This window comes from Herpailurus yagouaroundi, unplaced genomic scaffold (genome assembly GCF_014898765.1).
Source record: "Herpailurus yagouaroundi ecotype Mexico unplaced genomic scaffold, PumYag 166, whole genome shotgun sequence".
Classification (NCBI taxonomy): domain Eukaryota; kingdom Metazoa; phylum Chordata; class Mammalia; order Carnivora; family Felidae; genus Herpailurus; species Herpailurus yagouaroundi.
Genome location: NW_024412407.1, coordinates 7,401,448 through 7,426,429, shown reverse-complemented (window position 1 = coordinate 7,426,429; position 24,982 = coordinate 7,401,448). Strand labels below are relative to the sequence as shown.

The 24,982-nt window shown below is 42.9% G+C and overlaps 1 long non-coding RNA gene across 3 annotated transcripts; it reads right to left on the bottom strand.

The window, feature by feature from the left end:
- Positions 1 to 3,030: 3,030 nt before the first annotated feature.
- On the bottom strand, positions 3,031 to 23,282 carry LOC121038674 (uncharacterized). 3 transcript variants are annotated; one of them, XR_005794442.1, is made up of 3 exons: positions 22,081 to 23,278; positions 20,173 to 20,479; positions 3,031 to 4,846 (listed from the first exon to the last, which is right to left on the bottom strand). It is a non-coding gene; the product is annotated as an uncharacterized LOC121038674 (long non-coding RNA). The 3 variants fall into 3 exon arrangements; XR_005794441.1 differs by lacking the exon at positions 3,031 to 4,846 and having other exon boundaries at positions 19,757 to 20,561; positions 22,081 to 23,282; XR_005794440.1 differs by lacking the exon at positions 3,031 to 4,846 and having other exon boundaries at positions 19,757 to 20,479; positions 22,081 to 23,277.
- Positions 23,283 to 24,982: the final 1,700 nt, after the last annotated feature.

The following is a 24,982-nucleotide window of genomic DNA, read 5'->3' as shown; positions in this document are numbered from 1 at the left end:
GTCTGGGGCACAACACTCCACATTGCTCAGCCTCAGTTTCTTCATCTGTAAGATGAGGAGTGTGATAGTCCCCACATCACAGAGATGTCCTGAGGAATAAAAGGTATTTGGTACCTACTTAGTGCCCAGTAAATGGTTGATATCATTACTTTACTATGTAATTTACATACTTTACATAATTACTTTACCATGGTTTTTTTTCTGTAGTTTACAAACTTTTTCAAAGCAAGGATGTGTCTTATTTATTTTCATGCCCTTCTCCCCCATCAAAGAGGAAGGCGGGTGACATAGTAATATAGTAAATCTTTAGCACATGTTGATGTTGGATTGAATAATCTCCTTTATTTTATTGTCTAATAAATTCTTTTTGTTTTGTTTTGTTTTTAACTTTTCTTTTAATAATGACCTCTATGCCCAACCTGGAGATCGAATTCATTCCCCTGAGATCGAGTCACGTGCTCTACCAACTGAGCCAGCCAGGCACCCTGGTTGTCTAAAAAATTCTTGATTAGATTAGAAAGATGGCTGTTGAAAAACACATTTTGGGACAGAGATCATATTTATCTGTTTAGAGTAAGAACATTTTACAAAAATCTACTATATGTATATGAAAAGAAAGCCATCAAAACGTTAACAATAGTAGACAACTTTTATAAGTAAGAAACTAGTTAATCTTTTTAAAAAGTCTACTTGGGGGCGCCTGGGTGGCGCAGTCGGTTAAGCGTCCGACTTCAGCCAGGTCACGATCTCGCGGTCCGTGAGTTCGAGCCCCGCGTCGGGCTCTGGGCTGATGGCTCAGAGCCTGGAGCCTGTTTCCGATTCTGTGTCTCCCTCTCTCTCTGCCCCTCCCCCGTTCATGCTCTGTCTCTCTCTGTCCCAAAAATAAATAAATGTTGAAAAAAAAAATTTTAAAAAGTCTACTTGGAGAGCAGTGATTACAGTAGAAGAAAAGGCAATGAGATGCATTTTAGTATCATTTCCCAATAATTTTTGTTGTTCACTTTGTCTTCCAAAAAACACAGTGACCTCATAAAATTGAGTTTGAAAGTTCTCAATACATTAATACATTCTGATAAGTCTATAGGAAGGAATGGAGGCACAATCTTTGATCTAGAAAGTACATATCCAATGCTCATCTGAGCCAGAAACACCATTTTTCATGAAGTAAACGAATGCAGCTGTTTCTATCATGCTGACTATAAGAAGATTATCATACTCAGAATGGAAATTCCAGGAACCTGAATTCTAATTAACATGGAAATGAAATCCACAAAATAAATATGTATTCAAAGTTTATGCAGTCCCAGGGTACAATGAAGACAGATGCAGATTGATCTAATCTGGTTGCATTAGGAACATGAGTGTATGTTGGGGAACATCGCGTGGAAAGTTGACATTCAATCCAATTAGGAAGGGCAAAACAAAAATGATGAAAGCAATTTCCTTTGTCCAATTAAATTAGGCATCCAAAAAACAAGCTGCTCTTTGACCTTCCTGGGAAGGGTCAGGATGGCTTCTCATGGTCATTAAGTAAATAGCCAGCCTACTCTTGCAGTTGCTTACTAAATAGGACTTAGGAAAATATATTTAGACCGAGAATCTGCAAAAATTTCTCTAATGTATTCGTATTGTTTCTATTGATCAATTTTTAATTTGGAGAAACAGGACTGGAAAGAGCATCAGACCAAACTGAATATGGGGCCTATGAAACAAAATTAAGAGGTCACTTTCTGCTTCTTGCCAATTTGTGTTGCAACTTCTAAAGAAAGGAGGTTTTTAAAAAATAGTTCGTTTAGGCGCTTCTCCGAGGTCCCGCTTGAAATAGCTGAGGAACATTGTTGGAATTTGTAAAGATACGTGATTTCTTAATTCAATTGGTGACTTAGTGAACTAAAGTTTAAGGACCCTCTTCATTCTGCCCTTCGTTATAATTCCCACCTATTACGTACAGCAATGGACATGCTGCTGTTCCATCCAACAGCCCATACTGCAAGTATGGAAGTTAAATCAAATCTTTTTTCTCACCTGTTAAATTCCAAGTTTCCATGATAAAAGTTGATCATAAACACAGAATTAATGGGATAGGTTTTCAGGCTAATTTCCTCTGATTTACATAGCATTTTTGCTCCCATCTTTTCATTCAGATTCAACAAACATTTGCTAAGCATTTATGTGCTGAGCCCCATGCTGAAGATTTCATAATACTTGCCATTACTTGGCCTTACATATGGTTAAAAGAGGTCTGGAGACATACCCTGAATTAGGTGTTTTGACTCAAAATCATGAATCCTCCAACATGTCAGGAGATTATTATTCTGGTGTGTAACTTAAGTAATACATAAAATATTTGGGACAAGAAGTGCCTGGGTGGTTCAGTCAGTTGAACATCCAACTCTTGGTTTCAGCTCAGGTCATGATTGCAGGGTCATAGGATTGAGCCCTGCATCAGGCTCTGTGTTGAGCATGGAGAAATGATAGTCTCTTTAACAAATGGTGTTAGGAAAACTAGATATTCTCATGTAACAAAATGAAACCAGACCCCTATCTCACACTGCTCACAAGACACCTTGTGCTCACAGACTGCTCACACTGCTCACAAGACAAGGTGCTCACAGACACCTTGAAACTCCTAAAAGAAAACAAACAAAACTCTTTGACATGGGCCTTGGTAGTGAGTTTTTGGAAACCACACCTAAAGCACAAGCAACAAAATCAAAAATAAATTGAGACCGCATCAAAAGCTTCTGCACAGCAAAAGAAACCATCAACAAAGTGAAAAGATAACCTACAGAATGGGGGAAATATTTGCAAACTACCTAAGGGGCTAATGTCCAAAATACACAAAGAACTCATACGACTCAATAGTTAAAAATACAAATAATCCAACTTAAAAAAAATGATCAAAGGACCTGAAGAGGCATTTTTCCATAGAAAAACTACAAAAAGCCAACAGGTACATAAAAAGATGCTCAATATCACTGGTCATTAGGGAAATGCAAATTAAAACCACACTGAGTCATTACCTCATGCCTGCTGGAATGACCATCATCAAAAAGACAAGAGATAGCAAGTGCTGGTGAGGGTGTGGAGAAAAGGGAACCCTTGTGCACTGTTGGTGGAATTGGAAATTGGTGCAACTACTATGGAAACCAGTATGGAGTTTCCTCAAAAAATTAAAAATAGACCTACTGTATGATCCAGCAATTCCACTTCTGGGAATATATCCAAAGGAAATGAAAACACTAACTTGAAACTATATCTGCATCGACATGTTCCTAGCAGCATTATTTGCAATAGCCAAGACTTGGAAATAACCTAAGTGTCCACTGATGGATGAATGGATAAAGAAGAGGTGGCCCACACGCATACGTGTGTGTGTGTGTGTGTGTGTGTGTGTGTGTAAAATGGAAGGTTAGTAAGCCATAAAAAAAGGAAGTCTTATCATCTACAACACACGGATGGACTTTGAAGAAATTATGCTAAGTGAAATAAGTCAGAGATAGACAAATCCTGTATGATCTCACTTATACGTAGACTCTAATGAAAAATTTTAAAAAATCAAACTCGTAAGAAAAGAGATATGGAAAAAGCCTTGTAGCTGCTTGAGGCAAGAGGGAAGGGAGAGGGAATTGGTGGTCAGAAGGTACAAACCTCCAGTAGTAAGATAGATAAGCACTAGGGATGTAACGTACATGATGACTTTAGCTACGCTGCTGGATGATATCTAGGAAAATCGTTAAGACGGTAAATCCTAAGAACACTCGTTGTAAGAATTTTTTTCTTTTTATTGTATCTATATGAGAAGATGGATATTAACTAAACCTATTGTGGTGCTCATTTCATGACATATGTAAATTAAACCATCATGTGCTACACCTTGAACTTATATAATGATATATGCCAATTATTTCTCAGCAAAACTAGGGGTGGGGGGAAGAGGCCTTGCAACTTCCGATGTTTTGTTCTTGGAAAACTGCAGTCACCAGGTGACCATTCTGGGATAGCCTGCTGGAAGATGAGAAACTGTGCAAAGTAGAGATAAGCCATTTCAACTGAGGCCCTTCAACCAGCGAATCCCCAGCCAGAACTATCTACATGCTCTCAGTCCAAATGGCCAAACGGCAGAGTTGTGAGCTAAAAACTGGTTGTTATTTTAAGCCATCAAGGGGCAATGTGTTATGTAGTAAACACTAACTGGTAGAAGTGACCATTGGAACAGTTTCTGGTGTCCTCAGGCTAGCAGGGCACAGGAACACCTAAAACCTATGGAACAATGAAATGCTAATGGGAAGAAGTAGAAATCCTTGCCTAACAGCACCCTGGAGTAGGTCCTATTGAATCTACCATCATGAAAGAGATTCAAGGGAAATGAGGGAGCGCAGAGACAGAACAAAGGAAGGAGGGGGGGTTGATCTTATACAAATATATAAATTCAAGCCTCCATCCTTAAGCCTTAATAGTACTTGCTTCTAGGGCACGGTGCCTACCCACCCACGCGTCGGCTGTCAGCATAAGCAGATTCTCGCTGCCTCAGCTTGCCTGCCTGATGGTAATGCTGTGTGGACGGGTCCGTGGTGTGGGAAGAGGCCGAGAGAATTCTCATGATGGTGTGATGGTGTTTGCAGACTGTATCTGCTTCCAGCAGCAGAAGAAGAGGTGTTGTCAACATGTCGGCGTGCCAAGAGCAGGTTGGGGTCGGTCTCCGCAGATAACGCTGCTGTCTGAGGTCAGCTGGCCTGGGCTAAGAAAATCCACACTTGCCACTGCCCAGGACAGAGGATGACTGTAGAGATGGCTCCTTAACCAAGAGGAGGCGGATCCAGGCCAGTGCACACTTGTGTCAGATCTGGAAATGGGTCAAAGGGAGAAGAGGTCACGTTGAATATTTGATAGAAACTTGTAGCAATATTTTCAACGGGGGCGGGGAATAAGAAGGACTGTCAGAGAAGCAATCAGAGGTAAAACTTAGAAGACAGGTCTTTAGGAGCACGGTATCAGCTCAAGTGGAAGAAAAGCTCTCTGTGAGTAGTGAGATTTATAAGCTACAAACAATGCCACTCTTATAACCAAGGCTGTGTATGTACATTGATTTTCTCTTTCTCTATCTGGAAGTTCTGGGGAATCTTCTCTCCATCCCTGGGGATTCGAACTTTCAGTGTCGTAGCTTTACGGTGGACATATTTTTTATTCACTGAGCTAAACAATCAGTCCGACCTTTCAGGCTGGAGACATGCCCTTTATTTGGGGGAACTTTTCTTCTGTTTCTTTAATAAGCTTTCCCCATTATTTTCTCTGTTCTCTCTCTCTCTCTCTCTCTCTCCCTCTGGAACTCTCCTTTCTTCTTCCTCCTCTCTCCACTTTCAACTTCTATCAGCCATAGCATCAATTTGCAGTTTTCGATGATTAGATTAAAACACATTCTGTTCTTTGAACATATTTTGCCTATTGGTTGATTCTGAAAACAGAACACAACACTCATGATAAATGAATATACGAACTTTTTTCACGGAAGTGTTCACTGAACATTTTTTTCATCGCCTCGCTGAAGTAATATGATTTGATTCATATTAGAAAGGAAATAGAATATTCAGAGGCTCTGCTTTTCCTACATCCCATGGCTGCTCAGAATATTACCACATTTCAGTTTGGTTCGCATTTGAACTGACACTTTCTTAGAAACTTTGTGTTTTTTTAAAAAACATATTTATTTATTTTGAGAGAGACAGAGAGAGAGAGAGAGAGACAACAGGGGAGGGGCAGAGGGAGAGGGAGAGAAAGAATCTCAAGCAGGCTCCGTGTTGTCAACACAGAGCCCAACACAGGACCCGAACTCACAAACTGTGAGATCGCGACTTCAGGAAATCAAGAGTCGGACATGACCAACTGAGGCACTTAGGTGCCCCTCTTAGAGTTTCTACAGTTGAGGTTGCTGGAGCATGGAGAGAGAGGGAATGTTTATTAGAACATGGGAATTGAAATATTAGTAACTTTTTAAAACCCTGAGAATAAATAGCCTCAAAGATTTTTCAAGAATCTTCCCTATTTGCCCATCTTGCTTCTCCTTGCAGTTAGATGACTATCGGGGTAGAAATTTGACCTGATATCCTCAACCTAATACCCATATCTGTATGTAACTCTGGGAAACGTACACTGTCAAGTTCAGATCTCCTTTGAAATTCATGAAGAGTGCTGTGAGGCAGCATGTCTTTCAGAATCAATCTCTTCTTTGATATGAAGCATGCAAAGTATTGAAAACATAAAAGGGACAGTGTCGGGGCACGCTTCACGAATGTATTTTTCCGTGAGCCTCTCTCTTGTACATATATTGTAGACATTACCCTAAGACATTGCCAGTAATGTCGTGACGTCAACTCAGTTGGTGTTCGTCTTTAGAGAAGTCTAACTAGAAGGCTTTCGTTAACACTTCAACTGTCGATGTGATTAAGGAGGAGCGGGGAGACCAGCCTACTCTATACCATACACTGCCCTGGTGCTTTTACAGATGAATATTAATTGACATAACACATATGAGTACATATTATTACTTATATTATCATATTACATTAAGATATTATTTTCTATTGGGGCGCCTGGGTGGCTCAGTCAGTTAAGCATCTGACTTTGGCTCAGGTCATGATCTCACAGTTCGTGAATTCAAGCCCCGCGTGGGTCTCTGTGCTGACAGCTCAGAGCCTGGAGCCTGCTTCGGATTTTGCGTCTCCCTCTCTCCCTGCCCCTCCCCGACTCATGCTGTTTCTCGCTGTCTCTCAAAAATAAACATTGAAAACAAAAAAGATATTATTTTATATTTAATATACTAATATATAATATATTCACTTAAGGCCGGAAGAGTTAATCCACCTTGCCTTGGGGGTGAGATTGCCTCTCCTCTGCCTCTTTCTGTTAGTGATCATGGCATCTGACCCTCTTCCTGGCATGAGCCACATTCTGGAACCTTGTTCGCCATCATGTCACCCCACTCCCACTGCGACTAGTATTGATTCTTCCTCCCATCTTCTCAGCTCAGATTTGTACACCCTGAAATCTGCCTCAATTCACCTCTCTCAAAAACTCATGCTTTTCTCAGATCTGGTAGTATTGAATGTTAGCTTTCCTCTTGAATAAATGAATGTTTTTCTAAGGAGCCCATATTTGCTTGACTTGAATACGAGAATATCAGAGCCTGGAGGGACCTCAAACTCAGCTAAACCGGGGGTTCCAGGCTGTGGAACCCCAGAGATTTGGACTCCCAAAGGTTCTGGAATTATTACAAGTATTGGAACCAGGGTTTACAGGTTGTTTGTTTGTTTGTTTGTTTTAATTTCTTTCACTGGGCAACAAAATCAACACCATATCACGTGTTATCCATAACTTTTTGAAATTAAGAAAAGTTTTCATACTCCAAAAATTTGAGAATCACTGATTAACACAAGCCCCATCATTTTATAAATGAAAAAAGAAAGAAAGAAAGAAAGAAAGAAAGAAAGAAAGAAAAAGAGGCCCAGAAAATGACTTGATTTGTATTTAGTATTTTAGTAATACTAAACATAAATTGTATTTACAAATATAAATTTGTAATTTAGTAATCTAATAAATTAGTATTATGTTGGGACCCGGGCATAATCTTTGGGCTCTCAATTATCAACCCATTGCTCTCTCCAGTAGTCCAATCCCCCAAATGCCATAATCCTCTCAATTACATAGCAGCTCCCACAGACTCTACTGCAAGAGAGAATAAAGGGTCCTCGTCTGGCTCAGACTGAATTGTAAGAAACTTCTCCCTGTACAGCAAATATTAAGCCTTATTGAAAGGTATTACCAAAATATAACAAACAAGTATCCTTAGTGGGGCGCCTGGGTGGCTCTGTCGGTTAAGCACCTGACTCTTGATTTCAGCTCAGGTCATGACCTCCTGTTTCGTGAGATCGAGCCCCAAGTCGGGCTCGCACTGCGAGTGTTGAGCCTGCTTGGGATTTTCTGCATCCCTCTCTCTCTGCCCCTCCCTCATTGCATGCATGATCTATCTCTCTCTCTCAAAATAAATAAACAAACCTAAAAAAAAAAAAAAAAAGTAAGTGTCCTTAGAGAACACACTAGTATTTTAAACAATTTCCCGGGGGCACCTGGGTGGTTCAGTCCAACTGACTTCAGCTCAGGTCATGATCTCACAGTTTGTGAGTTCAAGCCCCACATTGGGTTCGCTGCTGTTAGCACAGAGCCTGCTTCAGATCCTCTGTCCCCCCTCCCTCTCTGCCCTTCCCACACTCGCGTGCTCTCGAAGAAAAATTTTTTAAACAATTGCCCCATCTTTTTTCATATAATCTAATCTTGTGCACTGCTTCTGTCTTGAGTCAATGAGAAAGTCACTGATTAAATCACATCGATAGGCTTTCTAGAAGTTTACAGCAGGGCTCTAAAAGACAGTGTCGAGACTGAATTTCTTCCTCGGGGATTTGGAATCAGAACTCTGAGAGACAGAGTTAGGCTACAGGAGGATGTTGGGCAGGAAGGAGATGATGCAATGTTGGGGCTGGTGGACATTTTGAGGTACAGGTTCGCAGTGAAAGAGAATGAAATGACAGGGAGAAGGAGAGAGAGCAAGAAGTGAGGCACAGGGAGAGCAGATAGACACATGAGAGACCGCAGGAGAGAGAGAGATCTGGAGACAGCTCCTTGGATTCCCAGCTCCCACTTCCTGTCAGAGGAGGCCCAACTTCCCTAGGATTCCAGAAGCTGTCTAGAACTTAAAATAAGTTCTTTATGCTCAGTGGAGCCGAGTGGAGTGGAATTTGCTCTCTAAATCAGCAGCCAGCTCTGGGAGAATAAAATCAAATCTCATGAATAAATACCTCAGAGTCTCGCAGCCTGAGATATGATGGTTACTCAAGACTGCTTCACTGCTGAGGCTGCTTCATCAGAAAAATGAAGGATGAGAGCACTCAGACTTCAACCAACACTGTCCCAACACACTTCAGTGTGGATGCCTGGCACTGGTCGGGCAACTGAAATCATCTATTGCAAGACTCTCGGGACACAGCAGACCTCCACGATATACGATTCCACAGGGACCTCATGTTAATCCCAAATATGTCTGACTTCCATTCCTGCTTAGAAGGCATTTCTTTCTAAGTACTTGAGAATAGGAAAGAAGATTCTATATAATCATTCTGGCACCCTTAATTTCAGTAAAAAAAATTTCTTAATTGATTTTGAGATTTGTGTTCTATAAGGCATTTGATGTGAAACATTAGTTCTAAGGCAATTTGGAAAAAGAAGAAAGTGTCCTGTGGTGTTGAAATATATTTATCTTTTTTTTTTTTATTATTCTCAAGGACAAGAAATAAAAATAATAATGTGTTTCCAGTGCGATGACAGGAAGAGGCTACCAGCAAAATCCCATGATGGAAATAAAGAAGAAAAGCGTGGCAAAGCAAGATTATAGTTTGAGAAAGATGTGGAGGACAGATATAAAACTGGCAAGGAAAACAGGAGATTGTTCGTGATCGCCAAGATTCTTCAAAGATGCAGGAGTTCTTACTAATTCATCTAGTAGAGGTAACAGACAAAACCCACAGGGATGAACAGCATGACGCTATGACTGGAAATCTCAGGGGTACAACCCTGTTAAATTCTACCTTTGGCTGGGGCGCCTGGGTGGCGCAGTCGGTTAAGCGTCGACTTCAGCCAGGTCACGATCTCGCGGTCTGTGAGTTCGAGCCCCGCGTCGGGCTCTGGGCTGATGGCTCAGAGCCTGGAGCCTGTTTCCGATTCTGTGTCTCCCTCTCTCTCTGCCCCTCCCCCGTTCATGCTCTGTCTCTCTCTGTCCCATAAATAAATAAAAAACGTTGAAAAAAAAATTAAAAAAAAAAAATTCTACCTTTGGCTGAAACCATCAGAAAAGGAAATGTGAGGGCACGAAAGAGGCAAATTGCGTCAAATGAGTTGTTGACAAGAAAATGAAAGCAAATCCATGAGAAACCTGGAAATATCTTTAAACCGATGCCCCGGTCACATACATTTTAAATTATTAAGAGATTAGTTTAAATGGATTTAGAGAAATCCTGACGGTTTACGTTCAGGGAACACTTGGAACACTGTATTTCAGAAAACTGTCAAAGTACGTACATTTCTTCAAGATATCAGAGGGAAAAAGAAGGGCAAATGAGCACATGTGGACCTAATTTTCTTCTTTTCACTCTCCTTCCTAAGGAAGGCCTCCCCAGAGGGCATTATGCTGAGTGAAATAAGCCACAGACGCATTTTTGTGATGACTGCTTTAAAATTTTTGTCAGATAATCCCAGCATCTCTGTCATCTTGGTGTTGGTATCTATTGCTTGTCTTTTTTCATTTAGTCTGAGCTCTTCCCTGCCCTTGGTATAATGAGCAATTTCTTTTTCTTGGACATTTGGACTAGTTTGTTATGAGACTCTGAACCTTGTTTAAACCTTCATATTGTCTGGCTTCCTCTGACACTACTTTGGCAGGGGAAGATGAGGGGACAACTTCATTACTGCCAGCTGAGGGTGAAGTTCAGGTTTTCCACTTGGCCTTTGTTGATGCCCCAGCTTGCGGGGCATGAGAGGATCGCGGGGGACTGGGCCTCCACTGATATCGCCCCAGCCGGGCAGAAGAGGGGGTGCCTCATTACCGCTCCTCTCATGGTCGCCACTGACATCATGGCGGGCATGTTCGGGGTGGGGGGGGGGGGGGGGCTCACTACCGCTGGGCAGTGCTGAAAGTCCTGATTCTGCATGAGGCCTTCTCTGACACCATCCCAGTCGGGATGGGGAGGGGCGCCTCAGCACTTCCGGATGGAGACGGAAGTCCAGGGTGCCCAACTGGTCTCCATTGACACGACTACACAGAGGGGGCCTCGTTACCTTCGGGGGATGAAAGCCCCGGCAGAGAGGTTTGGGCTCCTTGTTGAAGCCTCACAAGGGTAGAAGTCCAGGCTTCCCTATGGGCCTCACTGGCATGGGTGAGAGCGGGCTCCCAGATTCCTGTGCAGGGTTTGGCTGCAGGAGAGCAGCTATTGTCGATAAAGGTCTCCGTCTTGTTAGGCTGCTCCCTTGGCTCCCAAGAGCAGGCTTCCGTTGGGGCTCTCGGGGGGCCACACTCATTGGCCTTTCCAGGCTGCCAGCTTCTTCACCCCAGCTCTGGGATAGATGAGGCAAAACAGAAAACTCGGGTAACTCAAAGCATCCTGCTCCTCTGATTCCAAGGTCCCCAGTTGATCTGCCTTCTCATCTCCACCTTTCAAATTCTTCTTGTGTTTGTTTTATATACACGGCACAGGATTTCAGTTGTACTCAGCGGGAAGAATAGGGAAGGCTTCATCTACTCTCTCTTCCTAAATGTGGAAGTTTTTACAAATCATTTTCCGACAGTTAGTAACGCCCCCTGCCTCATAGATACCTCAAAGGGCTATTGTGAGGATTAAATGAATTAACTGGACCTTTGGTACAGTATCGGACAAGTAGTGAGCCTTGAATTAAGTGTTCTCTCGTATTGTTATTAGATAAACAGTATAATGTGCTTGTTAAGGGAATAGATTTTGGAACCAGACTCCCCAGGGTTTAACTCCCAGCGCTTACCCTGAATGAATGCGGTAAGCTTTGGGAAATTACTTAATCTCTCTGTGCCTAAGCTTCCCCAGTGCACATGTAATCATAATAGTTTCTTCTTCACAAGGTTATTGTGAGAATTAAAATACTTAGTATATCTAAAGCCCTTAGACGATTGCCTGGCACCAAGTAAGCTCTATTTAAGTATTAGAAACTATTCTCTTAAGCTCAAGAACGTCATTTGCTCCTCACCACGCCCTCTAAAGTAAGTAGTAAAGCATCACCATGTCCATGCATAAAGAAACAGAAGTTCAGAGGCATCCAGTAACCTGCCCAAGGTCACAGAGCCAGCAAGTGACAGACCTAGTCTCGGCCACCGGTCTTCTGATGTCACATCTGGGGCTCATGCCATCATATGAGCACTCCGTGAGGCTTGGTTCGGAGTGCAAGGTGAAAAACCAGCGTTCATGCTTAGAGAACATGGCAGGCAGAAAAGCACTGAAATCACACCCTGCCAGTAGGGGGTGGGAGGATAGGAACAAGGTGGAGAGAGAGACAGGGAAGAGAGTGGTTGTTGGGCTAGGTCTATGCCAAGAAATGGGTGTTGAAGAAACCACCAAGAGGATGTCTTTTTTTTTTTTTTTTAATGTTTATTTTTTTATTTTTGAGAGAGAGCACAACCATACACAAATGGAGGGGGGGGGGCAGAGAGAGAGGGAGAGAGAGAATCCTAAGCAGGCCCCACACTGTCAGCACAGAGCCGGACGTGAGGCTCTAACTCACGAAACCGTGAGATCATGACTGAGCCAAACTCTTAACCGACTGGGCCACCCAGATGCCCCCGACCAAGATATTTCTGATGAGAGACTTATACCCCAAAAGGAGTTCTATCAATATCTCCTGTTCACAGTGTTTTCCTAATAGCTCACCACCCCACTCCAGGCCAGTCAAATGCTCTTCAGGGCCAGGGGCTATGCCTTCCTCGGTTCAGAATGTCTTCGAGTCTGAACCCTGAAGTGGGGCTCCCTCCTCAAGGGGTTCCCACTGCTGCCACTGCCCAACCTGTCGCCTGTATCTTGCTGAGGCCTTCTACACCCAGCCTAGGCCTAGGGCCTGTGTTAAGTGCCACCAGCCTTCCTGGAGATACCAGTCCAGCCTGCGTTTGGCCCTACCTGAACCCCAAGCATTAACCATTTCTGCCGAGTTTTGAGATTTAATAAGTGCCATCTAATGTCTGGTCTTCTAGTTCCCTTGATCCGCTTCATGTGTTTAATTGTGTGTAGCCAGAAAAACCATGGCTCTTGAGGGCAGTGGTTGCATCCTACAGGTTTTGATAAGGTGTGGCCTCACAGCATTTGTCATAGAACACGGTACAATGCAGTGAGTCAATTAATACTTATTCACTCTGAAAGAAAAGGTCACAACTAAGCAGAGCTGCCCCATGTGTGGAATATGGCACCCAGGGAAAATTTTTTTGCAAGGCCCTGTCTAACTAAGGACTTTGATTAAATAGTTTTACAAAATGTGTAGGCCCCTGGAAAGTATAGGAATTTATCAATAAAGATGCAGAATAATGTGAAGGAGTGGAAGAGATACTTTGGGGGTGTATTTACTATTCAGTCTGGCCAATGTCCAGGGACCATCTTTTTCTGCAAAGATCCAGGAATCATCACTCACGTTCTTTATTGTTGGATGTGCCACTTCTGGATAATTTTTTATTTTCCACTACAGCAAAGGGTTGCAATGTTGTTATTACTCACAATGTTACGATCCTTTGGAACTTGTTTATATTGAAACCATACGAATCTCACCTCTGCACTTATTCAATGCCTTGTTATATCACTTACGCATGGTCCTGGAACATGCATCCTGTGACCTGTGATTACTGGTTTCCAATGATTGTCACAAAGTCATCATTTTGCTTCACTGATAATGGCCACAAATGCAAGTCTCACATAGGGAGAATAGGGAATTCCAGAACATGTGAACAGTATTCCATTTGGGGGTCATATAAAATTCACAGTTTGGAATTTGATAACATAAAGAGGGAACAGCATGTCTTCCAGATCACTCTGTCTTCTCTTGAACTCTAGGCTGAAATCACCACAATCTCGGAAAGTGACCCCTGTCCCTACTGATCACACGCCTGACTTTCACACATCCCCACCAGCCAGGATAGGCAAGGGGTCTGTGGGCCGAGTGAGTAAAGCTGTCACATTCTGTAAGAAGTGTTGGTGCCTTGCTCCAGGAGAGCAAGGGCCACCGTAGGCATAGGAGGCAAAGCAGGACACGGATCAGAAGGGCCCATCAGCCTTATTCATTCTCAAGCCATGGTCTGGAAAGCCTTTGGAGGAGCTAGGCTTGGCCACCTTGGAGTCCTTGGAGGACAGTTTGACTCGAGGGCCAAGGAACCCAGGGAGAAGTGGAAGACGTGAGCCTTGCATCCCAGAGTACACAGGGTGAAGGATGGCCACAGCCTTCCTACTGCCCTTGGATATTGCCGAGCGGAAGAGGCCACAGTTGGAAAAGAATAGGCAAAGGCTAATCCACTGCATGAAGTCAAACTGTTATTACTAAATTCAATTAGAAAATAACTTTGATTTCAAAATGATTTTTACATTTTCAAAGTTATCTCTTCTCTTTACCTACAGTTGAGCTCCAACCTCTAACCTGCTATGACATCGTAATGAGATTGATAACCAAGGTTCCAAGGAATGATATAATGAATTTTTCATATTATCATAGAGATTCTCCATCATAACTAAGAAAAATATGTAAAATGAGTGTCATTTTTTTTATAAGAAACATAACCCTTAAAAAATCTCTACGGAAAAGACCTATAATTGAATTAATTTATTATTGTCACTAAACCTTATTGAATATGTTATTATTGGCTGTCTAAAAGACGATACTTCCATTCAGTGGTTAAACATAGACACAAAACCAAGAAACTTCATGAAAAATTGCTTAATCTTTTTTTTTTTAATTTTTTTAATGTTTATTTTATTTATTTTTGAGAGACAGAGAGACAGCATGAGTGGGAGAGGGCAGAGAGAGAGAGAGAGGGAGACCCAGAATATGAAGCAGGCTCCAGGCTCTGAGCTGTCAGCACAGAGCCCGACGTGGGGCTTGAACTCACAAGCCATGAGATCATGACCTGAGCCGAGGTCGGACGCTCAACCGACTGAGCCACCCAGGTGCCCCCAAAATTGCTTAATCTCGATTAACACTTTAGAAGAGTTAGCATATACTTTGGTCACAGAAAATTCTAATAACTTATTGAAGTGAAATCAGCCCGCCCCTAACCTGCACAATTCTAGTCTCAGAGATGACAGAATATGGAAGCTGGAAAGAGACTCATTATCTCCTAATTGAATATTGATCTAGCACTGCCATCAGTTGTTAGATTCTGAACACCTGGAAACTCATCCTGGCCTCTTTCCATCACTTGCGTCTAGATTCTTTTGTTTTTATGCAAAGCCACTAAGAAATACAACAGAGAAATTAACACCAAAGATTTCATCCAAATCCTTTAAATTAAGTACGGTAACACATTACATAAACGTCATATTCTGTGTTGGCTTCGCATGTCCCAGTATGTACAGTGACATAAAAAATTAATAAATGTCACTAGGCTTCTTTGGTTTGATAGTCTCTTGGGCATATAGGTAGAAGTAACTTTTATGATGGTGCCTTCTAACACTGTAGTCCAGAGGTGGGCAAACTATAGTCCTCTCCCTGGCTTCCCACTTTGTAAATAAAGTTTTATTGGAGCACAGCCATTTTCATTCTTTTCCCTATTGTCTGAGGTACTTTCACGCTACAGTGGTAACGTTGAATAGGTGCAACAGAGAGGCATGTGATCTGCAAAGCCTAAATGTTTACTCCCTGCTCCTCTACAGAAATAGCCAACCTCTGCTGCAGTTAGTGAGGATACTTTGGAAATAAACGTAACAAGAAAAAATGTAACCTCCTTTCTTAAAATATCTACCCAAAGAGATCATTTGTCTTCAATAAAATAGATTCCTAGCACAGTAACACATTAGCCTTACGGTTGGTTTCCCACTAACTGCAGATTGCAAATGTTCACCAGCCCTTCCAAATACTTAGTATCATTACAGTGACATGTCCCCCAGCCATGGGCAATGTTCTACTCTAAGCCAGAAGTTGTCCTCAGTTTTACGCTATTCTTGCTTGATTTAAAGAATCAGACGTAATTTTATTAAGGTTAATGAAGTCCCAGAATCTCATCAGTGGCGAAATAACCTCTCTCTGGGAGCCACATAAATATTTCAGAAGTTCACTGCAAGCACCTAAGAGCCCGTTTTATTTTATTAGAACGTGATATCGACTCGTGTTTATAAATGGATTTCTATTTCTTTAACAAATGCATTTTCGAGTACTATCCTTGAGGTACAATTCCTGTGACTTTTCCAGAAAAAAAAAAGTGACATAAACCAGGTGTATCCGAGTGGGAAGAGGGACTCGGTTCAGCTCTCAGACTTTCCTCTTCTACCGATGAAGCAGTGTGGGGTGGGCTGAGGGCTCGGTGCAAGCTGCCGCACCCCTCCTCCCCAGGTGGGATAGGTGTGATATTCCCCAGGCACCCCTGGCTCCTCAAGGACAAAGGAAAGAAAACAAATGGCCAGCCGATAGAGATCACAGTCATACAGGACATGGGTCTCCATCAGTTTACAAATAACTTAGTAAGCTACAAGAAAAAGGTGATCTTGTCAGTAGCCTGATCTCCAGAAACCTATACACTCGAACATCACCCCTCAATAATGATATGGGAAACAAAGGCAAGAGGAAAATGGCAGGTAAAGTTGAATTTCCTCATGGCCTGCAGCCCATCGGCAGACACTTGGGGCAAATGCAGAGTATAGAGTTCCCCCGGGAACCCCCTACCTTCCTACTGTTGACGCTTTACTGGCTTGACAATAACAAGGCGTCAGGTATCTCAGGAGTCCTCTTTGGCATATCAAAGTCCCTCTGGAGGCCTCCATTTTGACTTTGCCTCCCTAACTCCATAGTGTAGAACCAGCCATTCCTCACAACCCCAGTGCATCTCTTTCTGCCCACAAGTCCTGTCCCCGTGCTTTAATAAAAATCACCTTTTTGCACCAAAGACGTTTTCAAGAATTCTTTCTTGGCCATCGGCTCCGGACCCGCCCCCCCATCACCCCCAAACCTCACCACTACTAGCATGTGATAACCCTCTGAATCTGTTTCTTATCCTTAAAGGACAGGTAATCCTTACATCACACCTACACAGGAGAGTGGTAAGGATTTTATTTGAATTTATTAAATTTTTTTTAATGTTTATTTTTGAGAGAGAGAGAGAGTGGGGGAGAGGCAGATCGCCAGAGAGACACAGGCTCCGAGCTGTTAGCATAGAGACCAAGGCGGGACTCAAACTCACAACCCGCAAGATCATGACCTGAGCCCAAGTTGGTCGCTCAACTGACTGAGTCACCCAGGGGCCCCTAGAAGTGTGGTTAAGGACTTTAAGCAATGCATATAAAAGGCAGAGTCAGAGCCAGGCACAAAGCAGGTCTACAAGGGGCAGTTTAGTGAATGACAGTTAAGTGGATGCTAGGTTTGCGTATGTCTGAACGTTTGTGTCCCCTCCATCTCCCCAAATTCATATGCTGAAATTCTAACATCTTATGTGATGGTCTGGGAGGTGAGGCCTTTGGGCGGTGCTCAGGTCATGAGGCTGGACCCCTCATGAATGGGATTAATGCTCTTATAAAACAGACCTCACAGAGTTCTGTAGCCCCTGCCACCATGCAAGGACACAGGAGAAGTCCGTGACCCAGAAGAGGGCCCTCATCTTCCACGCTGGCACCCTGATCTCAGATTCCAGCCTCCAAAATGGTGAGAAGTACATTTTTGTTGTTTATAAGCTACCCGGTCAGTGGTATTTTTCATAGCAGCCCCAATGAACGAAGACAGTGGGCATGGCTATTTTTCCTTTCAAATTTCCTTTTGACTTAATTAAATTTTCCTAGAGGTGAACTAGGTGCTACTTTCAGTAGTGATGCTTGAATTTATTCAGGCAAACTTTAATAAATTTAGGAAGCAATACCTTTAGTGTAAACAGTAGTCTCCAAACACAGTTTCTAGTTCCAACTAGGAAGAGGATACGGAACCAAGGGAACCCAGCAGGCTCGAGCCTGCCCAGGCATGTCCCTGATGTCAAGGACACGTCTTAACCCCATTCCTGACTCCTGCAATGCTTCACCAAAGCTTGCCATGGGTCACACAGTGGCTGGAGAACCAGGGTTTGGATGATTCCCTGCAAAACTTCCATCTCAACAGCAAAGACAATAATCACCCTTACAGAGATGCCACCTAGCTGCATAGTGCTCCATCCTTTATGGGGACTGGCGTGGAGTAGAGCACTGACAGCAAGCTGACTTGTACACCCACCTCGACAACTTCAGGTGTGTGACCTCAGACAAGGCGCTCAGTGATCTGAATCCCAGCCACTGTCACAGAGATAAAGGAGATCTCGGTGGTCTTGCCAGATCTCAAAAGCCCTCTCCATCTGTGAAATGTTACATATGCATGGACTTTAATGGACCAGGGGACTCTATGCTCATCTAGAATGTCTGCTTTCGGATTTGGAACAAGTTTCTCAGACCCTTGAACCCTGAGATGGCCCATATTTTCCATTTTCGGAATTGCTAAGATTTGGCCCTCGCAATTCTCTGGTTTCCAGAGGTATCAAACACAATAAAATAACAGTCCCCACAATCACTTAGTCACCTATTCTAGAATCTTGCTAGAGGTTGGTGCCATTCTAATTGGCTTACTCTTGACAGAAATCACTGTTAGCCCCTCTTTGAAAATTAGGACAATAGTCACTGATGTGGGAAACGAAAGCAAAAGAAAAAATTAAATTTCCTTACTACTTACAGCCCGAGGACAAGTCCTTGATAAAGGCGGAGTGACCTTCCTCTAGGAACTCAGCTACCTCGGTGTTAATACTTTGCTAAGGGCAAAAGGCAATGTTAGCTTAACATTATCCCCATCTCCAGGACGCTGTAAGTCTTCTTTAACATATAGAAATTCCTTTGGGAACTTCCTTTATCTCTACCTCCAAGATATATATTAGCAATCACCTCCCAGCATATGGCCCACTGATACACATCTGAAGGGTCTCATGACGGAGGTTTTACTAAACAGTAATAAATGACCTTTTCCAAACAATAGCCAACTCCCTCAAGGCCCTGGAAACCTTGCTTCCAAAATTCCTCAGAGACTTACGCTGTCCCTAACCCCCTCCCAACTTGAAGGTATGTAATCAGTCACCTGTCACAACCCCAGGGCAGCTCTATCTGCCCACGGGTCCTGTCCCTGCACTTTAATAAAACCACCTTTTTGCACTGACGATGTCTCAAGAATTCTTTCCTAGCAGCCGTTTGCTCTGAACCCCAACATTTTCACATCAGTCACCAGCCTCTAAGCTTTAGTGACCTTTGCCCCTGTGCCCTTAGCTCAATCGCTCCTCTGTGCACTGCTCTGGACAGTTAGGGGCTGAGGTCCTGCCGGCCATGCTTTCCTGGGCCCTTGTCCCCTGCTTCCTGTTGGATGCAGGCTCCAAGAGACCCTGGAAGGTACAAAGAGTAGAGAACTGACTCTCTTCCCATCTTGGCTGCCAGTTTCGGTGGAAGGGGCAGCAGCAAGAGTGGCAGCAGCTACAGCAGTCAGGCCAGCTCCTGGTGGGGGACAGGGGGGTCCCACGGCTGCAGCTGTGGTCTGGCCGCTCCCAGCAAGGCCTGCTCTGGGGTGTCCACTCCTGACTCCTGAGTCACAGCAGCCCCGGCTCGGGGAGGAACTGCTTTCCTGGGGTTGCTCTTTTCAGTAACCTGATTTTTTTTTTTTTCCCTCTTGCTCCTCCAGCCTTTCCCCCCCCCCTTGGAACCAATTTTTATATTAAGTTCCCTCTGTTTGAAATATCTAAACGGTTTCTCTTTCCCTAAGTATATCCTAACAAATACTATATATAATTTGTCCGAGCTTGAATCCTTAAACTCACTGAAAGCTTCTCTATGATCTTTAATTTTGAAACCTGGAACTTTAAAAGTCTGTATCAAACAGCTGCTCATTTCACAGAATCAACCAACAGAATGTAAAAAAAAAAAGAAAGAAAGAAAAAAAAGGTGTTCTTGTCAGACTCCAGTAAACTTCAAAAACAGGCCCAAATTATTTAATGCATTGAAAAGTGTTCATCAGTTCATCACAGTGCCTCATCATTTGCGATTTGACAATATACTGGCCATGGGAATGTTTTACTGTGACAATACTCGCTATGATGAAATTCATTCTACAAACAACTTTCTTTGGAGTATTTTTTTTTTTAATCTCAGGATTACACAAAACCAACTGACAAAAATAGGCACAATAATTCCTGGGCTTTTAGTTTCGAAGTCTGTTTTACCATCTGTTAACCAAAGTCTAGATCTCTACAGCCAAAGTAAAATGGAGGACTGTGTAATTATCCTTTGAAACAGAGACAAATAAGAATATCAGAGTAAGGAAGGGACATCTGTGCTCATTTGACTCAACACCTGTCCTCAATGATGGGGCACCCATTACCTTGCCAGACGGCTCATTCATTTGTTGGACAGCTTGAATTTCCAGGGATGTATCCCTTTTATTAAGTCCAAGGAATGAATAGGCATGACTGGAGCTTCTACTCGTGGGTCCTGGTTATTCCATTTAGATTTATAAAGACTAACCAGATACCCTATTCTGCTTGAAAGCTGTGTGGACCCATGTAGAGATAGGCATGATGTTTCTTTAAGGAAACAATTCCAGTATCAACGGAGGCACGTCAGTGAGATGGAGAAGTTCTCGGTGTCAGGACGATCCCCTGATTACAAATTGAAGGCTTACCTCTTCCCTGGAAATGAAGAAATTGAGAACACGACTGGTCTTCCATTCACAGTTTTGATCAGGCTCCTTCAGAGAGCATAGCTCTCCACCTTCCACAAAGAGGCAGACTTTCAGAAAGGTTTTAGCCGGGAGTGAGGTCATTGTGAGCCCCATTGTCTCTAAGGACCCTTCCTTTTATCCAGAAACTTGAGGGTCAACCAAGAAACCAAGAAAAACATGCTTTTTTGAGAATGTGACCCAGAAATATTTATTGGAAATATTTCTGGCACGTCATTGTGCTCGTGTGAATGGTGGTGGCGGAGCAAGATGGAGACAAAAGGAGACTTAGTGAGAGACACGCTTTAGAATTTAGATGGGGGCTGAGTTTTAATTGGCTTTGCACGCCATACGTAGCAGCTTGACTGTTGCCTTACAGCAAAGGAGAGCCGCTGGGGAATGTTAAGCATGAGTGCAGTTGTACCGTAGAAAGATTTTCCTTACGGCATGGCAAAGCATGAATTTGGTGGAGACAAGATTCGTGATAGGCCAGCTAGTCAGGGGCAATAATTCAGGAAAGAAATGAGAAACAAGTGAATCATGTGCTGTCAGTGGGGCTGTACAGGAATGGAATCAAGTCAAAAGGACAGAATCATTAGGATTTAGTGACCGAATGCAGAGGATAAGGGAGAGGAAGAAACGGAACACGATTCTCAGGCTTCTAGCTTGGGCAACTGGGCAGACGGTGGAGTCACTCACATCACAAAAGAAAGGAGCGCAAGAGGAAGAGCACGATGAGGTTACTGGGGTTGATGAGTTCTATTCGGGGTATGCTAATCTGAGTGCCTCTAGATCATGACAACACAGATGTCCCACAGGAAGTTGGATGAGTGGATCTGGCCCTCAAGAGAGAGAAGGCAGGAAGTCTGGGTTTTGGAGTCGTGGGCATGTGGGTAGTAGCTCAATCCATTGACAGCATGAAATGCATTTTATCCTTGATTCACGTACCCATTAATCTATCCATGCCACAAATATTTATTGTTTACTTTATACCAGCAACATGGTATGGGTAGCTGAATGTTTACGCAGCAGTGAACAGAAGACGAAGGTTCTGGCATCATGGAACTTACATTCGAGTGGGAAGGAGACCCACAATTAGAAATACAATAGCATGCAATGCCAGATATATCAGTGCTCTCAAGAAAAGTACGGGACATTAAGGGAACAGAGAGTGGTAAGGGATCACAGAAGGCCTCTCTGAAGAGGTTACATCCAAGCAGAAACCTAAAGGAAGAGAGAGCACCCCATGAGAAGACAGAGGGGAGGAGTGTCCTGGATGGGCAAAGGCTATCAGACTTGTTTGAGAAACACCAGGGATCTTCAAGGAGAGTGTGCAGCATAAGAACAAAAGAGGACCAAGACCAAAGACAGAACTATGCAGCTTATCAACCTTCAAAGTGGGAACAAAGAAGGGAGACTGAGGAGGGCTGATCAGAATTATAGAAAGAAGGGGCTGAATTTCGTATTCTGTCGATTTAACACCATAGCTTGATGATTCTCTTCGTAAATATCCACCACCCCTATTTATAATGGTGTTTATGTGTATAGCAGTAGAATAAACCAAGAACTTACCTCTCCTTCACTTATTCTTTAGCCACAGAGGTCTTCCTATAGTTTTGTGAATGTCTGCCTCTGAGCCTTTGGTGTTCTGTTGCCTCTTGCCAGAAGTTCCGGGGAAGGGCTGAGGTGGGGACCAACTCCTCCTTCACCTTTGGCATTCCACTGGATCCCCCGGGAGGTTTCATCTGAAGCTTGGAGACAAAGATTGGCTCTTCAGTTATTCACTACTGAAGTCATTTGTTCTCCTTTGGGACTAAGTACTTGTTTGTTTAATGGTCATCTCACTGGACAGTGAACTCAAGGAGGGTGGAATGCATTTCTGTGTTGTTCACCCCATATCCCTAAAGCCTTTGCGGCACCAGATACAAAGCGCACGTAGAGATCGCTCTGTGTGTTCTAGCCTACGGACAGACTGTACCACTTCCTCTGATGACCAGTTACGCTCACAGCACGACCCAGAAACCCTTCATCTATCTCTGCGAATGTGGAAAACCCTGCTTCAGTCTCACAGATCTTCAGAGCAAAAATTCAAAAGGACTATGAGTTTGGTTTAGATTCAATCCAGATGATATTTGAATGTTTCCCTTTGGTCCACTACTTCTTAAGCAAAGTAAGTTCAAAAGGACTTACTGTTATTTTTCAATGTTTTATTTATGCGTGTGTGCCCTCTCTCTCTCAAAAAAAAAAACCTTAAAAATAATTATTAGCCACAGATATTCTACCAGCCATATGTGTTTGGGGTTTTCATTCTGGCCATTACTTTATGTCAACTGACGGTATTTGCATCACAGCAGCCTGGCACACGGCACACACTTTCTCTTTTTTCTCATTCTTTCTTTTCTTTTTTTTTTTTTTATTGTTTGGCAAAAAATGGCTAAAGCGATATTCAAGTGGCAGAACTTTTGTGAACAGTCAGTTTGATATTAATGCTGCTGAAACGTATCTACCCAAAAGCATTTGTTTTTTCTTCTAACCCCCGTATTTTCCAGGGGATCTTCTCGGTATAAGAATGTGAAGCTTATCTACTTAATAATGTTATGCCTACATCAAAACGTATTCTCAGAAGGACCTGGAAGTTATACAAATCAATGTCAATGGTGCAGTAGTAATTATAGATATTTTCAGTTCTCTTCTGATTGTTTAACTATAGTTTCTAAGATTTCAAAAATAAAAAGTATTACTTATGTAAGAAAAATAAAATTACATTTGCAAAAATAAATAGAAGTTACCTTTGAAATATGTTTTGTACTAGATTTTATTTATTTTTTTTAATTTTTTTTAATGTTTATTTATTTTTGAGACAGAGAGACACAGAGCATGAGCAGGGGAGGGTTAGAGAGAGAGGGAGACACAGAATCTGAAACGGGCTCCAGGCTCTGAGCTGTCAGCACAGAGCCCGACGCGGGGCTCGAACTCACGGACCGTGAGATCATGACCTGAGCTGAAGTCGGCCGCTTAACCGACTGAGCCACCCAGGCACCCCATGTACTAGATTTTAGAATGTATCCCAACTGAGCACTAGAATTATATAGTCAACAAAGACCTATATACATATTTTAGCCAAGAAGATTTGATAATTAAGTAAACTTATAGGATCTGTGGGATTTTATGAACTATTAAGTCCATAACCTTGGGGCTGGATTACCTTTCTGGACAGCTGGGTACTTGTCCTAACTTCACTGAATACATTCTCTGGTTTATTGGGAGGGATGGACAGGATGTTGTTATAACATTGAATTCTGCCCAGTGGAGAGCAAGGAAGTGAACACCATCTATCACACTTTGGTACCAACATGGGCAGTTAGCTGCACAAGTGATCTTCTAGCAAAGTACCAATGACCCGTGATGAAAAAGGAATTTCCATGTTACCTCCTAATTAAGACAGGATTATTATTATTTTTTTAATGTTTATTTATTTTTGAGAGAGAGGAGGGAGTAGAGAGGGGCAGTGAGAGAGAGGGACAGAGGATCAGAAGCAGGCTCTGCGCTGACAGCAGAGAACCTGTCGCAGGGCTCAAACTCGCAAACCTCGAGATCATGATCTGCACCGAAGTCAGACGCTTAATGGGCTGAGCGACCCAGGGGCCCCTAGGACAGGATTATTTTTAAAGAACCAAGAAACAAGATGCTCTGTGCTCCTCTAAGAGGTCATCTTAAGGAGCCAACAAGATCATGTGTCAGAACACCACCCTCTAGCTGCTCAGGACAGCGTCCTGGCCCGTGGGAAATGGACGTGCACCAACATTTGAGTTGTTTCCCTGGGTTTGCCTGAACAGAACTCCTTTTTCCCACCAGTGCCAATGCAAAATGGGCTCAGCTTCTAAACTGTTAAGTTCGTCAATTTACTCACTCATCACTTATTTGGACAAGTAATTTTTGAGCACCAACTATGAGCTAGACAATGTTCTAGGTGCTGGGGACACTGGAGTGAAACAGAAGTCTAAGATCCTGCTCTCATGAAGCGTACATTTTAGTGGAGAACAGAGAAAATAAAAAAATAGGTACACAACAATGTAAGGCCAGGTATTGTTCAAGATCATAAGAAAAAGAAAAATTAAGCAGAACAAAGGGATAGAGAATGATAGAGTTTCCTCCATCCTGTAAGGTATCCGGGGACAGTCTGTCTGGGGAGGCGACAGTCGAATGGCCTGAGGGGAAAGCCTTGTGAGTCAAACATTGTAGGCAGTGGGAATAGTAAGCGGGAAAGCCCTGAAATAGAAACGTGTCAGAGGTACTTCAAGGTTGTAGTGTGGGTGATGTGTGGTGAACAAGGGTGAAAAAGGTGCCCAGGGGACAGATCAGGGAGGGTCTTGCACATCAGGGTAAGGATTTGGGATTTTACAATGTGATTAAAAGTTGCTGGAGAGTGAAAACACTAAATACTGATCTAACCATAAAAATTGCTTGACTCCGT